The sequence below is a fragment of the Typopeltis vanoorti genome, chromosome 6 (assembly GCF_054136105.1).
Source record: "Typopeltis vanoorti isolate ZY-2024b chromosome 6, IOZ_Tvanoo_1.0, whole genome shotgun sequence".
In the NCBI taxonomy this organism is placed as follows: Eukaryota; Metazoa; Arthropoda; class Arachnida; order Uropygi; family Thelyphonidae; genus Typopeltis; species Typopeltis vanoorti.
In genome coordinates, this window is record NC_143554.1 from 117,181,216 (window position 1) to 117,197,450 (window position 16,235).

The 16,235-nt window shown below is 34.3% G+C and overlaps 1 non-coding gene across 1 annotated transcript; it reads left to right on the top strand.

Moving 5' to 3' along the window:
• Positions 1–513: 513 nt before the first annotated feature.
• Positions 514–586, top strand: TRNAF-GAA (transfer RNA phenylalanine (anticodon GAA)). The gene has a single exon. It is a non-coding gene; the product is annotated as a tRNA-Phe (tRNA).
• Positions 587–16,235: the final 15,649 nt, after the last annotated feature.

The following is a 16,235-nucleotide window of genomic DNA, read 5'->3' on the forward strand; positions in this document are numbered from 1 at the left end:
GAAACTGAAGGTTAAAAAAACTAACTTGCAGAACTCTTAAATTTTCAGAACATTTTTTGAATATTCAATAGAAATTGCAGACTTTGCTTGCTTGTGTAGTTTCGTGAATATTTTTTAAAGTTATATTAAGTAGAATGTTATAGGCTGTCTAGTATATGACTACTTCTTCCTTTTTGAAATGAGTTCAACTGTAGTGGGCAATGAAAGGAGAACTCATTTTAAACATAAAAAAAAAACATACAGCGAACTTTAATATAGCACTGTAATTTTTTTTTCTTCTTCTAATTTTGATAATTATTCTGAGACCAATTTTATTTAAAAAAATAACTGTGATGTAATTGCTTAATGTATTTTTGGTTGCTTTTTATTCAAAAGCAATTTCTATAGTTATTGAATATTCTTTAATAATAACGCCATAAGAGAAGTTCATTATTATACAACAAGCACTCAAGATAACAAACTATCATAATTCTTCCGTGTTTTTCTAGCAAACATTCAGGCTCAACAGCACGCGCCGAAATAGCTCAGTTGGGAGAGCGTTAGACTGAAGATCTAAAGGTCCCTGGTTCGATCCCGGGTTTCGGCAGAGATTTTTTTTTTGTTTTTTTTATTCACAGATTTTTATTTATTTAAAGAAAGTTACTCTTAGATAATATAAAATGGTCATCAGAATTCCAAGAATGAACATTAGAATAATTTCAAAACAGCTAAGCTAGTTCATGTTATATCTAAAGAGCGCGAATGCATACTTTAGAATAATAGAAGCTACCTGGTTTTCCATTTACGTCATAGATAGGATAATGTTATTCCTCCTTCTGAGTCCGAGGATTTAAAAATATAAAATAAAAACATTCGTTTGTGGATTTAAAAATAGCATTCTTCAGTAATATTGTGCAGCTTTTTTCTTTCTTTTTTCTTTCACTAATTACATTTTGTTTTACGTATGTTCACGATTTTTTTTTTTTTTTAAATTTGATTAAAATAAATGCACTCCTGTTCCTAAACAATGTGAATAAACGAAGACATTTATAGTAGGTTGGAAATAAAGATTAATACTATACAAAAGATTAAAGTGAAATATATAATTTTTTAGATGGTAGGAGAGTCTCGTGGTGTGCGATCAGTATCTTACTCACTGGAGGCCTGAAGTTGCTTGAAAAAGTTCATGTTAGGTTTTTAGATCAGTCTTTCCGAAACATCTAACCCCTAGATTGGCCGCGGCAGTGGTTCTCAAACATATGGATGCAAAGGCCCCTTTAGAAAAATTAAAATATTTCACGGCTCCCAATTATAAAAAAAAAAAAAAAAAAAAAATCGTCATACAGACATATATTATTATAATATTTGTATTTATATTCAATACAAAACCTACACAGCGAGCATTGCAAAAATCAAATGGAAATATTACATTTTTAGTATCTTACGTACACATTTGATATGGCATACTTAGTCTTAAAATAGTTTAAATTTGTTTTCGTTATTTCATCCCCCCACACCCCCACCTTCAACAAAACTCCGGCCGCGAAGAGGTCCGCCACCCAAGTGTTTGGGAAGCTCTACGGTACTGGAGCTGGTATTCGCATAAAAATAAATGATAAATAAATAAATGATTTACGCTATAGCGTAAATAAATATTGTACAATCCTAGTAGTTTAAAAATATTTTCATGAGAAGGGTTAGAAATTAAGCATTTTTATTCTGCTGCACATGATCTTGGTTTATTAATAGAAATCCCCCTTTAAATTAGATCTAGATTTTTTTTTTTTTTTTTTTTTTTTTTCCCCGAGAACTTTGGATTTTTGGATTACTTTGTAAAGTACTGTGTAGGGTTTCAGGCTCGTCACAAAATATAAATACTAACATTTCTAGATAAATTTATTCTTGTTTTAATAACAATAATAATTACATATACTAATATCCATACTATTACTACTGTATTTTAAAAATGAAAAGATAAATCAAAACTGGATTCTGTGGGAATTCAGAAAATTACAAACATTTCAAATAAATTGTAAGATTTTTTTTTTAAAATTGCAATTACTTTACAGCCATACAAAAGATAATATTTGAAGAATAAAATATTCACCTTTCCAATCAAACAACACTAACGTCTTAGCTGTGCATCGAAGTTTCTAAAAGTGACCACTCTATGATAGCATACGGTTTAAATCGACCTTCCCAACACTTGTTCTCTACTGCTCTATTTACAAGAAACGATACTTCCTTAATTGGTGAGAAAAGACTTTTTTTTTTTTTTTTTTTTTAAGATGGTCTTTTAAAATAGCAAATATCGTAACAACTCATAACAAAGGTGGAGCAAGCTGTATATAATATTATGATACCATTACTTTCAGAAACTTTGTTTATCTTCTAGCTGTTGAAGCCTTTAACTCTATAACTTCAAATTAGATAACAATTATAAAAAAATAAAATAAAATAAGGGAATGATTAAGAAATTACCTAGAAAATGAATTACCATATTGATTTCTACTATTTCAATATCAATGATTGTGATTGTAATTTCTACAATTGTTCAGCGTATTATCTACTCGTCAAAATTCGCACAGGAACATCGGAAAGTTAAAAAAAAAAAAATAGTGCGATACGTTCACTGAAACTTTCCAGTTCTATTTTATCCCCCCCCTCTCCCACCCTTCCCCAAACATTCGCCGAACACATCTCTCCTTTTAAAGAAAATAATCGCCCATTATGTGCTGGTAGGAACGCCATCCCTTTTGTAGAGGGTACTGTCAGTTGAGCGTAACACGGCCTAATGAACAGTCCTCCCCAACTTCAGAACTGTTAGGAACCAGAAATCAATTTTCTCAAAACCAGCAACTTTGACGGATCGCAAGCAGGCTATGTGCGATGAGAAGGACTCACTACCAAGCTGCATTTCCCGCAAATTATTCACGACATACGTGTGTGTCCCAGTCACGGAGTCATTACAATACACCAAGGACAGTCATTATCATTTCTATTGGCTCACATGGAATAGAAATGAAGGATGGAAAGAGAGAGAGAGAGAGAGAGAGAGAGAGAGAGAGAGAGAGAGAGATGGCTGGAGAGGGAGAGAAAGCGATATATAGGTGTGTGTGCGTGCGTGTGTATATATATAATATTATTGGCACCTCATAGTTCTCTCAATAAAATTTCTAGAGATTTCCTTGAGTTTTGATAAATTGCTTCTTATATTTCCTATTCGGTGAGGCTAATCTTTGTTTATATTTTAATATGTAAAAAATGCATTTATTCAATACTTCCTCATTTTTTGTAGCGATACAAAAATCAATTTTGATGGCGCTTTCCTATTCCAAATAATATTTTCTGGACGTCTTTAATATCTTATTTGATAGCGCTAATATTTGCAATTTGTAATATTTTTTTTTTACCATACTATTATAGGAGAAAAGCAAAAATATTCATTCCAGTTTATTAAATTCGATTTAACTTTAATGTTAAGGTACATTTCACATTTAATCATTTTACGTCTGGAAATAAAAGAACTTTCGATAAACAAGAATGTGACGTCATATAGTCAGAGCAAAAATTAATTACATATATAAAGATCTGAAACTGTGCTGCCATCTAGAGACAAAAGATTGTATTCTTCGATTATGTAGTAATAATTAAAATTCCAATTATTACTATTCAAAAATTTCAATAATTGGAATTTTAATTATTGAATATTGAATTATTCAATATAATTGAATTTTGAATTTGATAAAATTCAATTATATTGATGTTTATCAAACTGTCAAACTGTATTATGTTATAACTGTTAATAGCAAATCTTGTAATTCACCTTTTTTTTTTCAGCTGTATATGATCTATTGCTGAGGTGATACATATTTTTGTTTCTCATAACTAAAAAAAAAAAAATCTTGATTATTTCCTGGAATATAACTCGCACTTTTTTCCCCAAAAATTAAAGTTAAAAAATCATGGTGCGAGATATATGGGGATGTTCGGAAACTACTAAAGTTTTTCACGAAAAAATTAAATCCTCAGTATCAGAGCTGGGCCTAGAGGTATTTTTACCTGAGGCAGGAGGATAAATTTTCGCCCCTATGTATATAGTTTTTTTTTTATTTCTAATAAGTATTAAATAAAAATAAATAAATAAATGATTTGGGGAACAAAATAAATTTATTAATTGTTAAATAAAAAAAAGTCACAGAACGCAGTAATAGTACAATAGTAGTAGTAGTAACTAAAATTACACATATTAAAAATAAAATCACACAACCTTAACAAAAGAAAAACAAAATAAGTATTACACATGAGATGAATTAGAATATTACAAATTTTTCAGTAATTTAATTTAATAATAGAGAAAAAGTAATATTAATAATACTTATATAAATAAATGCCCAATGTAAAATCTTTTTTTAAAGTTTTACTTTTCTTGCTTTTAGTGAAGCCAATTCATTCAATTATTTTATCAAAATTAATTTGTTTTGTAAATTCCTGTTCGATTGATAAAATTTGCCATATTTGACAATTTTTCCTGAGCAAGTGACGATCTTAAATATGTTTTGATAATTTTTAGTTTACTGAAGTCTATTTCACCAGAGGCTACAATAACAGGTAGTGTTAGGGCTATTCTCAATGCAACTTCGAAATTTGGATAGGACTGAACTAAACTATATTCATGAATCATTTTTAAAAGATCTACTAAACTTGTAGCTGCTTTAAGGTCTGGAATTAACGTCACTGCCCGATTTTTGAAACTGATTATGTCTGAGAATAATTCTACAGAGTTTATATCGTTTGGATATTTAAGGTATAAATCACAAACTGCTTTTTTTAAATTTTCTGTATCCATCGACTTTAATTTTCACCTGTTAAAAATTCGAAGTCAGACGAAATCCCATATAGTTTTTCATATTTCTATTAAGTTGTGTTATTAAAATATCTATTACTCCTTTCATTTCTACTGTAAATAAATATTTATCATTATAAGGAACTGATTGCTGAGATTGATCATCTAATTTAATAATTTGGCTTCGTTTGTTTTCAAAATCTGTAGACAATTCCATTTCTGAAGCCAAATTTCACTCTTAGAAAAAATATTTTCCCATATGGTGTCTCTCATTTGTTGCAAGGAATTAGATAATCCTTCTGTTAAACGTGAAGCTTTAATTATAGTTATCGTTTTTGATTGCAAAGCGTTGTTTATTTTATCAACTTCTTGCAATATTAAATTCCATGTAGATAATGTACATAAGATTTTCAAATTTATTTGTTTCAATATGCTTTCAATTTCAGCGCATTGCAATGATTGTTCATTTTTCAAATCAATTAATATCTTATACACTTGGGGTATTTGTCGAGGTCCATCGTGGGTCTGTATGACCTTTTAAAGTTGTTTTTAATACAGACATTAGTTTGTCCCATCTAGTCGTCGAATTCACAAAAAAACGTATAAAGTTTCTGAACGATTCCGAAAAATGTGATCATGTTAGCATTTGAAGAAGCAGCATTTTTACAAACCAAATTAAGGCTGTGAGCCGCACAAGGAATGTGCATAGCTTGTTCATTTTTTTTAGAAATTATGACTTGTACTCCATTATAAACACCAACCATGTTCGCCCCATTGTCATATCCTTGACCTCTAACGTTTAGAATATCGAGTCCATCCTTTTCTAATATATTGACAATTTCATTAGGCTAAACCGCTACCAGTTTTTTCTTTTATCGCTATAAAATCTATAAAGCTTTCTTCAATCATAATAGAATCGTTCCTAATAACTACATATCGAATAATTTGGCACATTTGTTCGTGATGCAATACATCAGGTGTATAATCAAACATCAAGGAAAAGTATTTCGATTCTTTAATTCTAGAAAGAATTTCAGTTCGAACATGGTTCCCTGAGAGGAAAAGAAATTCGTCTTGAATCTTATTAGATAAGTATGAAACAGATCCCCTTCTTATGATTAGCAACATGTTCTGCGATGGTCATATTGTGTCGGCTTATTAATTCAATCAAGTTTAGAAAAATTCCTGCATTCGGATAACCAATCATTTCTTGCGTACCTCTAAGAGGTAACTTATTCTTTGCACAAAATAAAATTACATCCAACACAACACGTAAAATATTTCGCCATCTTTCCTTTTCTGTCTATATTGCTTTTTGCAACAAATCGTCTATAAAACCACCAGTTTTAAGTTTCTTTTCAAAGCATTTCCAATAGAGATACGCGTCCCGATGAAATACAGAATTTTCATGATCGGAAATTCGATTTAGATTTTTCCAATCTTTAAATCCTCGGCTTGGATTGCAGATGGCAGAATCTGTTTTACCTCCTTTACCGAAAAGGATACATGGAAAACAAAATGACATAGATATTTTTGAAAAAATTAGCCAGTTACGATGGACTCGCTCTCCATTGGGACATTTTTTAAGAAAATCCTTTGAAAATCTCCTGCCATCCTCTGAAGCAGATTCCCTAAAATCTGTGTCTTCTCCTTGTTCTGGTCCATGTTCAATTAGAACACATCTAATTTTATCCGTAATAGGCAGTCATGAAGGAGGATCGTCGAAATTAATAGAATTAAATACCTCTTTTTCTTGTTCTGTCGAATTTTCTCGTATTTCAATTTCTTCTTCTTCAACTTCCCTTCCTTTTTCTTGATCTTCAATGGTAGTGTTTTCTTCAAATTCAATCGTCTTTTCTTGAGCTCCACTGGTATTGTCTCAAGTGAACTGCCTGTATTTGAAGTATTCTGTTTTTCTAGCCAATTTTGCAACTGTATTACACTATGTTGATTTGTTTCATTTCTCAATTTTCTTCTTTTCCTATATTTTCATTTTTCATCAATTCCCCCTCCCCCCTTTCCCATTGTTCACCTGAGGCAAGTGCCTCGTTTGCCTCATCCTTATCCCGGCTTTGCTCGGTATTCATTATAGTTTATAATTGTTCACCTTATTTATAAAATGAATAGATTTAAATGTTAATTATCAACGTTATTTACGCGATCGGAGACAATTCTTCTGTAATTAAATTAATTATTTCTGGCGAAATCATGTCCCAAGCTCTCAAAATCCAGTTGTACTCCAGTTCTAATGATGATCTCTTAATCTTACTCCACCCCCACGCAATCCAAGATCGAGAAGAAGTCAGTGCCCTCACTCCCATATTTCCTCTACCGGTTGCTTCCATCTCCATGCATATGATTGGTGCGGTATTAACAAAAGATCGCGCGACTCAACAACAAAGGCAAGCCGACGATTGTGGAGTTGAAATGCCGATTCTCTTCAATCGAGTTCCAAAATATCTGAAACTGCCTTAACAACATTCACTATCTATTTCTTAAAGTTTTAAACTTTTTTAGTATGCGAACCATATGCGAAACTTTGTAATTTCTTTTTTCGTAAAGGAACATCGGGGTGCAAGGTATACGCGAGGGCGAGTTATATTCGAGTAAATACGCTAATCTAAAATAGCAAGGCTTTGAAATAGAGTAACAAAAGAAAGTAACATTTCTAATGAGATCATTGTATGCATCGCATTATGATATATGTTCAAACGAACTCAGCAATAATTCTGTTAAAAAACCTCCATAAACGCCATAAGAAACAAGACAAGTTGAATCTACCATTACCTAAATAAGTGATCACTTTGAGATATTCTGTGAAGAAAAACCTTTCATCCAATGTCAGTTGTTCTTTCCATAAGGCAGTGTTTCTCAAAGTGTGGTACGCGTACCCACGGGGATACCCGAAAGGTCGTTAGGGGATACGTGGCAATTTTCCGCTATGCATAATTAAAGGAGTCATTATATTTTTCAACAAACTAGAGACAACCGAGATAAAACGGCACTAACTAATGAATCACATTCCCTCTCCAACAGAAACTATAGACCAAGCAAAACCATATATTGCCGGTGGAACATATGGTTTTGCTTGACACCACCCCCGTCATTAACGTGTTAAAACTACGAAATATATAGTGAATGTGTTTCAGATAATATGGAATTCGGTTGAAGGGAATTAACATTTCGACTCAACTGTTGAAATGCTAATTTGTCTTTGGTTCGCGCGATCTTTTGGTAATTCCCACCAATCATATGCAGTTCTTCGCTGCTGTACGTATCTCAAGTCTTGTAAATTACTGGTAATTTTTGCTTGAAATAATAGGAAAGAAGATGACGCTATTTGGATAGATGACTTTGACGATGCACACAAAGAAACTGTTCTCGATGCCAAAAGTATAGCGAGTAGGAGCTTCTTGGTAAGTCGCACCATTTTCAGTTTTTTTTTGAAAACTTTAGTTACCGAAAATTCCCGCACGTATCTCGCAACACGATTTTTTAGCTTTAATTTTGGAAAAAAATTTAGAGTTATATTCGAGTAAATACAGTATTTTTTTTTTTTTAGCTTTCAAATTCTTACGTATGAATCATTGGTAAAAGATTGGATTTATAAAAACCCCAAAAGAGAGGAATATAGCAAATGCAAGTAGCAACAAGAAAATGTTGATATTGCATCTGGATCAAATGAAATTGATAAGGATGTGTCGTCTGACATCTCTAGGGAACCAAAATTTAAAAATAAATCATATTTTTTGTTTACATGAACATATAAATTCAAATAAAATAGATATTTAATTTTAATTAATTAATTTTTTAATTAATTAATTTATTTTTACTTAATTAATTAGGGGGTGCTTGGTAATAATGAAAATTTAAGAAGGGATACGCGGATATCTGAAGTTTGAGAAACACTACCATAAGGCAAGAAAAACACATCTATCTATCTATCTATATATATATATATACACAGTGAAACCTGTGGGGTATCCATAATTATAGAATGACACGTATGCCACAGTAAATAACTTTTATTATGTAAATTTTTCGTCTTATGTATCATAAGGCATCAACAGTACAATTATCGAACAAAAATAGGAATTGAATCCACAAACGGTAGTGAGCATGCTTAAATTGGAATCCTACGTATGCAGTCCCGTGTTCATGGATTAAAACTACTGGGCAGAAATTAAAATGAATTAAATCAAATTAAAATATAACAAATAAATGATTTAATACAATTCAGGACAACAATTTTCTAAACATTTGGAACAGTGAGACAGTCGTTCCGATTAAGATGAGGTCTATGAAGTAAAGCTTCAACACTTTCTTTATATAAACGTTCATGTTTATAAGTGGATCTATGTAGTAGCTTGGCGTTTTGCCATTAGTGGTTAGCATTTTCATCTCCATGTTTTGTGAGGTTTGATAAGGCAGATGTGTTCTTGATGTTCAGAGATACGTTTCTTTATAGATCTTCGTGTTTGTCCATAGTAAGACAAGTTTTATATACGCCAGGTAGCACCACGAATCCTGTGGATAGAAGCCCACAAGACTCCTATACCACACATTAAAGGGATCTGTGAACGTTTGACAAAAATTATGAAAAAATATCAACTCATTGCTACCTATAAGCCCATGAACCAAATTCACAACTTGCTACCTTCTTCAAAAGACAAACTCTCACCAATGATGCTACTATGGACAAAGAGGAAATTCTATAAATAAACGTATCTCTGAACATTAAGACCGCACCGTCTTATGAAACCTCAAAAATCTGTCCTTGCACAACATAGACAGATTTGTGCAAGGACCGATGGCAAACGCCAAGCTACTACATCGATCCATATATAAAGATGAACGGTTATATAAAGAAAGTGCTGAAGCTTTATTTCATATACTTAATTTTAATCGGAACGACTATCTCGCTGTTTCAAAAGTTTAGGAAATTGTTATCCTCAATTGTATTCAATAATTTATCTGTTGTTTTTTATTAATTTTAATTTCAGCCCATTAGGTTTCATGAACACGTGACTATATACGTAGAGGAATACCAATATAAGCATGCCCGCTACTGTTTTTTTGAATTCAATTCCTATTGTTGTTCGATAATTGTACTGATGATGTCTTATGAACATAAGACGAAATATTTACATAATAAAATAGTTATTTACTATGGCATACGTGTCACGAACTAAATAAAAGTGATATTAATTGCCGCAAGTTCTTTGATGACATTTCTAACAATTTAGAATATACCATATGGAATCAAATAGATCAAATGATACAACGCAGTTATGAAAAAACTTTCGAACTTTATAAAGACAAACAAATTAGGAAATTCAATGAACTTTACAACAAAAAATATCGGACACAAAACAACCTCCCGGACGACAAAGTGATCTTTAATTTGTCGAATCATAGGCTCACAAAAAATGAATACGACATTCTCAAAAAAGGTTTTAACTTTGCGATTACGCCCAAACACGTTCCTAAAATGGATTTCATGTGTGGAATTGAAAAAGGCCTATACCCACTACCGCAAAACGTAGCCAACACTATTAGATTCAAAAAGTACGATAATCCTAGCCAAAGCCAAACAACCTATTCTCAACACGTCTCCTTATGATAGAAAGGCAATCCTCAACTTGAAGAAAAACAAAGATATCATTATTACAAACGCTGATAAGGGAAATTCAACAGTTATCCTTAACTCTAAAGACTATTATGATAAGTTAAACGTATTACTCTCAGACAACTCCACCTATAAGATCCTAGACAGAGACCCCACAATAAAAAATCATAATGAAACAAACCAACTAATCAGAAATTGTAACATTTGGCCAGAAGAAGTAAAGAGAACACTAAAATCCTCACATCCCATCACTCCAAGACTATATGGGACACCTAAAACACATAAAAAGGATATACTTCTCCGTCCAATCGTTGATGGAAGATCATCCCCAACTTACCTTTTGACAAAGCTTCTTGCAAACTTATTAAATAATAAAATAAGATCAACAGAATCCTATATCAAGAATAGTCAGCATTTTGTAAATAAACTCCAAGCCATTAAGATTGCACCAATAGACATGCTAGCCAGTCTAGATGTTTTATCCCTTTTACCAATGTACCAGTAGAAGTAATAAACATTATCCAAGACCTCTTTCCTCTAGACATCACACAGATGTTTAGACACTGCCTTCAGTCTAATTTCTTCAAAAGTTAACAACACTATATACCAACAATTAGAAGGCCTAGCAATGGGAAGCCCACTATCACCATCTTGTGCAGACCTTTTCATGGAAAAACTTGAAAAAGAAATTCTCTCCACAATCTCCCCTAGACCATCTATATGGTGGAGATATGTTGATGATATTTTCATTATATGGCAAGACAGCTTAGAAAACCTAAAATCGTTTGTGAATAAAATTAACTCAATACATAACAAGATAAAATTCTCTCTAGAAGTGAAAAACAACAGCCAACTGCATTTTTTAGACATCTTGATAAAGAAACAATCAAATAGTGTCAAATTATCTATTTACAGAAAGCCTACAGATACTGGAAGATATCTTCATTATACTTCAAACCATCACAAGACACACAAACTGAGCATTATCCACATGTTGAAAAATAGGACCAGCAATTTTATATCAAAAGAGAAGGATATACAGACTGAACTCTCACTAATAGCCAACACATTATCACAAAATGGATATCCTCCAAACATCATCAAAAATATCTATACAATGACAACCAGAGACAAGAAGAATCAAGCTCCCAGCACATTTCTACTGAAGTGATCCCTTTCTTCAGGTCAATTTCTTATCAAATAGCCAGAATACTAAGAGCCTACAACATCAGAGTGGTCTTCAAACCAACCACCAGCATCAGACAGTTTTTAGGATCTCCAAAAGATAAGGTGCCATTCTACAAATATCCAGGAGTATATTACATTCCTTGCTCCTGTGGTCTTGTCTACATCGGACAAACTTCGCGGAGTTTAGAAATCAGACAAAAAGAACATGTGTGATGTAAACCACAAGAGAAATATCTCTTCGGGCTTAGCACATCATTTCTGTACGTCTAACCACACGACAGAGTGGCAAAAACAGCTCCATGCTATATCTGGATGACGACTACAGGCATCATTTATTCAAGGAAGCCACAATAGTGTTAATAACCGGCGGAAACCTCAACAGAAATCAGGGTACCATTCTAAACAGTTCGTGAAAAAACCTGATCCTCTCTCTAAATCCATCTGAACTACAGCTAGCCAGTAATCACATTACACGTTTACAACAAACACGCATGCGTGATAATGAATAAGAACGATAAGTCCTTTCAGTCTCTGTCACGCGAACGTGTAACCTTAGATACTAGTTTGTTTACAACGTTTTTATGTTCCTTTCAATTTGAATTTTCTAGTTTTTATGTTTTTCCGTAAACGCCTTGAAAAAGCTAGACAGTTTGCTAGCGAAACTGGTAGCTATGATGTAAGATATTTGTAAATGGTCAGTATTAAAACAATAGTTCTTATGTTTAATTTAAATATATTTGATAGGTATTATTTTCTATTGTTATACAGTTTTTGACAATTGGCAATTATGTCTTTAGGGGTGAAGCAAGATGCTTTTCATATTCCCCACTATTTGTTGTAGTTACAGTGAGGGTAAAATTTATGAGCAGGTTGCTCGCCCTGAATGGGCATGGAGATTATGCATCGCTATAGGAGGTTAATATAGCTTTTGGTCTTCTATGTTTGATTATGTCCGTTGCCTCGTATGCTGCAGCTTGCTGAACCAAATCGTTGGGGTGTGTGGACGTCTTTAGGAAAAACTTGGATGCTAAAGATTGTAGAAAAGAGAAAATATAGGGAATATTTGTATCTCTATGAAGTTGATTGTTTCTAACATACCACGGGGCGTTCAGAATCATTCTCAAGCACTTGTTCTGTTCTGCACTCGTTATATCTTGATAATGTTAGTATTAGAGGTGGGGCTCCATCATGGACGATTCGTCCTATATTGTTTTAATATAGGACGAATCGTCATCTGGTATAGCTGCAATTTGATTCTGTTGCTGAGCTTGCTATTTCTGTTAATTAGCAGATAGATCTGAGCTATTGATTTAGATGCCTTTGCGCACGTAGACTTGATGTGTTGGTTGAAAGATAGCTTTTTTTGTCGAGAATTACACCCAGTATTTTGTTTCTGTCTGCCAGGGAATTTTAGTATTGAATAGTAACACGCCTCCTGCAGGAGACATTGGCCTTTTCGAGAAAAGAATGGCTGAGCTTTTTTGAGGGTTGACTTCCAATCTCCATTTAGAGAACCAACCCTCCAGCTGTAGAAGGTTTTCTTGAAGCTTTCTGGTAATGAGATGGGGTCGGAGAGATCTGGTTAGTATTGCTGTATCGTTCGCATACAGGGCCAAAATGGAAGACATCGGATTGTGCGGGATGTCCGACATGTATACAGAAAACAGCAATGGAGCCAGTAGGGATCCCTGCAGCACTCCAGCAAAGATATGGCGCTGGGACGATGTAGAACCGTTGATTTTGAACTTGCATTGATCTATTCTGAAGATATGAATGGATTAGATGAACCATTTTTAGTGAGATACCGGCTGAGATAAGTTTGTGTAGGAGTCCAAAATGCCAGATTTTGTCAAATGCTTTGGATAAGTCTAGGAAAACAGCGCCTGTGCACTGGTGCCAGTTGTAGCTGGTGGTAATGTATTCCACAATTCTGTGGATTTGCTGGGTAGTACTATGGTGTTGCCTGAAACTAAACTATTCTTTAGAGAGGATGTTTAGGTCATTTACTAAGGTTTGGAGTCGTGAGAGGATGACCTTCTCTGCAACTTTACCCAGATTGGAGATGAGACTGATTGGACAATAATTTTGCGGTAGGTGTGGGTCCTTGCCTGGCTTATGTATAGGGATTACATCAGCCAGTTTGCAGGTGGAAGGAAAATAGTGAAATCTTAAGATTGCATTTATTATACTGGTCAGGTGCACTACAGCTTTTCGAGGCAGCAGCTTGACCACCCCACCCTATTTGAGACACCGTCTGTTCCGGAGCTTTATTGTTCTTAAGGTTTTTAATAATATCATATAATTCAACAGGTGATGTGGGTACAATATGGTCAGCACTAGTATCTGGGAGATTTAATACGTGTCTGACCTGTCTGTGGATTTTATACAAGTGATTGAAATCTAAGTTGTTATAAGAAAGTTTGCACTGCTCCTCTAGATTCTTTAGTATGGCTTCTGCCTTTTCTACATCTGTGTGAACTAAGCCCTGGTTTGAGATTATGGAGGGGGGGGATCTGTTTTTTATTTTTGATGTTTCTCAGTAAACCCCCGAATAGAGTGATCAACAGGTGAGATAGAGGCTAACTTTTTATCCCAAACTTGGTTTCTATGAGTTTTAAGTGCATTTCTTACTTCCCCATTCAATCTATTAAGAACTGTTTTGTCCTGAGGAGAGTGAGTGTTATGAAATCTCTTCCTAGCTTTGTTCTTCTCTCTGATAAGGTCCATAATATCCTCAGGCAAACGATCAGGCTTAGGAACAGGTTTGTGGAAGGTTGCAACCGTTTTAGCGGACTTAATCTGTTGGATGAGGCTAGTCACTGCAGATTCCATATCTTCTGCTGTGCATATGTGAGGGACAGGTCCAATTTGATCTCTAAGTGCTTTAGACAATCTCTCTCTCCCACGATATGTCTGAGTGAGAGGGAGGATACAGGTATTCTTGTTCTCCCAATTGTAGTAGAATTGAATTGTGATCCGCTGATCTTAGTGATTTAAGGCTGTACTGAAGTTTAATGTCTTGAAGGATAGCTGTATCCAAGATATCAGCAGTGCCAAACGTACTGAGATGAGTTGGTTCGGTAGGTCCAGCCACAACAGCATAGTTTGATCTTGTGCAGTTGGAAAGGATGAGACCATTTTTATTGGGAGATTTACTGTTCCAGGCAGAATGTTTTGCATTGAAGTCTCCAGCGATGACGATCGGTCCTTTTACTCCAAGGATGGTATCCAGATCTGAGGTCAATAATGTCTTTAATGGAGGGTTGTAAGCAGAAAAAATTTTAAGGTTTCCAATTGAGTTTGTGAGGACATTAATTCCTGTTATTTCGAGGTTGGTGGTTGTAGGGTTGGTTATTGAATGATGGTTGATATAATTTTTGATAAAGGTGGCTGTACCTCACCTCTATACCCAAGTCTGTCGTTTCTGTAAATCTGATACCCTCTGATTTTTAGGTTGTCAGCAGGCCTCAGGTGAGTTTCACTGATTAGAAATATATCTGGGTTATATCTATTATTGAATTCCTGGATTTCTAACAATTTATTATTGATACCGTTGGCGATAATCCTAAGCGAATCTGGGGCGATTTTTTTCCTATGCATCAGAGAGTGCAGATAATATGGATTGGGTTTGCTATAAGAATCTTTCTGTAATACTTAGTGATGGATTTGAGTTGCTGAAATACTGCAGCATGCTCGCAAGAGAGGAGGTGATAATAGTTAATAGATTTGAATGTGGATTAGCCAGGTTCTGGGTTTGTACTATCTGTTTGCAGCTGGTCACATCAGCATATGTTCTCGCTTGATGTTGAAGATTAATTTTCTTAAGGAGCTCAGTTAATAGTGGGCGTGCACCTGTTGTCATGTTCTCACTCTTGGAGGACTGAGGAGCCTGAACTTCAGGAACTCTCCCACTAGATAACGAGGTAGATAGATTATTTGGATCGTTCCATCTGTTTTGGGGGTGATGTATATATCTTCTATAATTAGCAGGGTGAGAACCCCCACAATTAGCGCACTTAACCGGGGTGGATTTTGGCTTGGCGCAGGTGTTTTTGGGGTGATTCTCGCCACATTTTAGGCATCTGTACTGGACTTTGCATGGCTTCTGGGCATGACCAAATTTTTGACATCTGTGGCACTCCCCAGAAAATGCTCTCTTTTTTAAATGGTTCTGGGGTGATTTTAAGTCCACAGATTGATTTTAGATTGTATATATCTTTGTAAATATTATGAATTTCTACTATGACTAGAGGCATAGGTGTCTTATTTGATCTTAACATTCTAGTGACCTTCATGGAATGTAGATCCTGTAAGTTGAGGTCAGTAACTATTTCATCCGTATCAATATCCTCGGAGACTCCTCGCTGGACCACTTTCAGATTTTTTTTCGGAGGCAAGTGAAAATGTGTGATATTGTGTTCCTCTTGCCTCCAACTCCTTTGTAAGATTTCTATAATCAGCCACCGTGGCGGACTGACTTTTTATGCCCTCATCTACATTTTTAGCCGATCTATAACTTATTTGTTAGTTAGCCATGATGGTTCTTAGTGTTGTCCACCTCTGCTTTTCCCTTAGTATAATCGGTGGCACCTT